We start from the raw sequence: 4,318 nt of genomic DNA, 5'->3' as shown, positions 1-4,318 counted from the left end.
TTATTTCAATATAACAAACGCAAATATTTTTCGCTGGTAAGCATGCAGCAACAATTTTATATCTAGGTAAGTAAAGGAAATACGGACCATAGAAAACTTGGACATTAATTGTTTAACTCACATGTTATGCAATAGTAACAACACTGAAACACAGTCCTGCCCACCAAATGATTTGCAAAGTTGGCATTTAATTAAACTCATTAATCCAAATAGTTAAATATTAAACATTGGAGTTTTACACAGAGCGCGAAAATGGCAATAGACATACAGGATAAAACAATGTCAGAAAACTCAAATTTTTTCAGGTAGACCCTGTTATCGTGAAACTCTTATAAGGATGCAGTTGAGGCTGTTAATGGTGCAGCTGCTTTAGGTGAATAGACTCTTTAAGGATACAGAGTTGACTAAACCAAGCAGGAAGGGAATTCAAAGAACCGATGACTTGATATCTGTACTTGATGTTAATAACTGAGTGCCTTCTACTCAAAAGCTGACTGTTACTTCACAGTCTGATGTGTGAATTTTCGTCAGTGGGTTGATTCCTTCACCCTTGCAAGCATCTGGATTATTTTCTTTCTTTTTGATCTTTTGCTTCATTTTGAAGACCGGAAACCAAAATGAGACCTGGTGAATGTTTAAGAAATCAACTTTTATGATTGACTCGCTGTTTACAGTCCAGAGACTTAAGTACAGCATGACAACATAACATTGCAGTTACCAAAACATATCATTACCCGCTGCAATTAGAGAGCAGCAGCTTTGCTTTGTGAGGATGATAATGTTCCCACTGGGTCAACATTAGAAGAGCTAACATTGAAATCTGTGATGTGTGCTGGCGATAGATTCAATCATTGTTTTCAAAGGGAATTGAATGTTTACCTGAAGAAATATGTCCAAGACTATGCAGAGAGAGGCAGGGTTGCAGCCAGATGAATAACCCTCGCAGAGATCCAGTACCAACAAAATGGGACAAATAGTCTCCCTTTGTACTGTGACCATTCTATGACTCTGTGTTAAATCTCTACAGTGCATACAGAGGCAATTCAGCCCATTGAGTTTTCACTGATCTCTGAAAACCATCTCACCCAGAACCCACACCCCAATCTCCCCACACCCCCGCCCTGTCCATGTAACCCCACATCTACCATAACTAATCTACTTAACATGCACATTGCTGGAGACTGCAAGACAATTTGGCATGGCCAATCCACCTAATGTGCAGACCATTGGACTGCGGATAGTGAAGTTAAAGAGCATTACTGCACGCCCTAACTCCATTGTAATTCAGTTCCCTCCTTTTTCGCTAAACTCTCCTTTATTTGTTATTGTTACACTAGGCATGATGGATATTGGTCAGCAATTCGTCTTTAATTAGAAATATGGGGGGTGGGGTTTGGTGATGGTTTAAAAAGCGTTCAGAGGTCTGTAATAGCATCTCTGGAAAGAAGGAAAAAGAAAAGACTCTTGGTGAAGTGGTAATGTCCTTACCTCTGAGCTAGGAAGCCTGGGTTCAAATCCTATTTGTCATTGGGGTGTAGTGACATTTTTGAGCAGTTTGATGTAGAAAATATCAAGGGCTTTTTTTGGGAGCGCAGGCAGAGCGGATAGCAATTTTCTAAAAAAAAGTCATGAGACAGTAGAGAACTCATATGGCACAGTGGTAGTGATCCTAACTGTGGGCCAAAAGGCTCAGGTTCAAGTTCCAAATAATCCAGAAGTGTGAACAGGTTGATTAGAAAATATCATAAGAACATCAGATTCATTTTAAAAGTATTAGTCAACATAATGGAGATTCTGCAAGAACCTACAAATTTCAACAGATTAGACATAGCTTCACATGATCTCCATTTTCCAGAAAACTGATAAAACTCACCTAGGCAACTTTTCATCAAACAATGGAATTACTGAAACACTCTGATGCAATCTTATCTCAACTCTGACACTCCCAACTTTAACATGTTTTGGAAGATGGGACCAGTATATCTAAGGCAGGTTTCAAAGGCTAATGCTGCTGAATGGTCATAGAACATAGAACATAGAACAGTACAGCACAGAACAGGCCCTTCAGCCCACGATGTTGTGCCAACATTTGATCCTCATGTATGCACCCTCAAATTTCTGTGACCAAATGCATGTCCAGCAGTCTCTTAAATGACCCCAATGACCTTGCTTCCACAACTGCTGCTGGCAACGCATTCCATGCTCTCACAACTCTCTGTGTAAAGAACCCGCCTCTGACATCCCCTCTATACTTTCTTCCAACCAGCTTAAAACTATGACCCCTCGTGTTAGCCATTTCTGCCCTGGGAAATAGTCCCTGGCCATCAACTCTATCTATGCCTCTCATTATCTTGTATACCCCAATTAGGTCCCCTCTCCTCCTCCTTTTCTCCAATGAAAAGAGTCCAAGATCAGTCAACCTCTCTTCATAAGATAAGCCCTCCAGTCCAGGCAGCATCCTGGTATACCTCCTCTGAACCCTCTCCAAAGCATCCACATCTTTCCTATAATACGGCGACCAGAACTGGACGCAGTATTCCAAGTGCGGTCTAACGAAAGTTTTATAGAGCTGCAACAAGATCTCACGACTCCTAAACTCAATCCCCCTGTTAATGAAAGCCAAAACACCATATGCTTTCTTAACAACCCTGTCCATTTGGGTGGCCATTTTAAGGGATCTATGTATCTGCACACCAAGATCCCTCTGTTCCTCCACACTGCCAAGAATCCTATCCTTAATCCTGTACTCAGCTTTCAAATTCGACCTTCCAAAATGCATCACCTCGCATTTATCCAGGTTGAAATCCATCTGCCACCTCTCAGCCCATCTCTGCATCCTGTCAATGTCCCGCTGCAGCCTACAACAGCCCTCTATACTGTCAACGACACCTCCGACCTTTGTGTCGTCTGCAAACTTCCATCCTTCAATCCCCTCATCCAAGTCATTAATAAAAATTACAAACAGTAGAGGCCCAAGGACAGAGCCCTGTGGAACACCACTCACCACTGACTTCCAGGAGAATATTTTCCTTCTACTACCACTTGCTGCCTTCTGTTGGCCAGCCAATTCTGTATCCAGACTGCTAAGTTCCCCTGTATCCCATTCCTCCTGACCTTCTGAATGAGCCTACCATGGGGAACCTTATCAAATGCCTTACTGAAGTCCATATACACCACATCCACAGCTCGACCCTCATCAACTTTTCTAGTCACATCCTCAAAGAACTCGATAAGGTTTGTGAGGCATGACCTGCCCCTCACAAAGCCGTGTTGACTGCATTTGATCAAGCCATGCTCTTCCAGATGGTCATAAATCCTAATCCTCAGAATCCTTTCTAACACCTTGCAGACGACAGACGTGAGACTTACTGGTCTGTAATTGCCGGGGATTTCCCTATTTCCTTTCTTGAAGGGAGGAATTACATTTGCCTCTCTCCAGTCCTCAGGTACGACTCCAGTGGAGAGCAAGGATGCAAAGATCCTCGCAAGTGGCCAAGCAATTGCATTTCTCGCTTCCCAAAGCAGCAGAGGACAAATCTGGTCCGGGCCTGGTGACTTGTCAATCTTAATGTTTGACAAAATTTTCAGCACATCAGCTTCCTCTATCTCTATCCATTCCAGCATGCACACCTGCTCTTCAAAGGTTTCATTCACAATGAAATGAGCTCCTCAGGGTCGTGTCCTAGGCCCAATGATCTTCAGCTGCCTCATCAATGACTTTCCTTCCATCATAACGTCAGAAGTGAGTCCAGGGATATTTTGTTTCATTAAAGTGTGTCTGCCACATCTCGATCAGCCTCAAGCACCCATCTCACTGCAACAGGCCTCCTCCAACAGGCCAGTCCATCACTCAGAGTCCGGCTGTGTCAGGGTGTGGAGGACAAGAGATCTTTGCAATCCAGTCACATCTGCCAGAATCAGTTGCATGCCTGACCAACAAGACACAAGATTTTGCTTTCTCCAAAGCAAATTCAGGAACTTAAAAGGATGGCAAGTGAATTTTAATTAGAACACAGCTAACTAAAACAGGCCAGGAAACATAGAAACACTGTGGGCTGGATTCGATCTTTCTCAGTGAGATGAAAGAGGTAAATGGACACTGATGGCTCCTGTATCTGTGCCCCTAGTAAAGTGCCAGATGGCTAATTAGTGGCCAGATGGTGGGATGGATGCCAGTTGAGATGTGCAGCAAGATTCTGAAAAAGACTCCATATTGGACTTGAAACATAAACTCTATTTCTCTTTCCTGATGTGTTTAGTTTCTTCAACATTCTCTGTCTTTGCACAGAAAACTTGCTCACCAAACAAACAATCAGCC

Source organism: Stegostoma tigrinum, chromosome 5, assembly GCF_030684315.1.
Source record: "Stegostoma tigrinum isolate sSteTig4 chromosome 5, sSteTig4.hap1, whole genome shotgun sequence".
Lineage (NCBI taxonomy): Eukaryota > Metazoa > Chordata > Chondrichthyes > Orectolobiformes > Stegostomatidae > Stegostoma > Stegostoma tigrinum.
Note: the sequence above shows the minus strand (reverse complement) of the source record.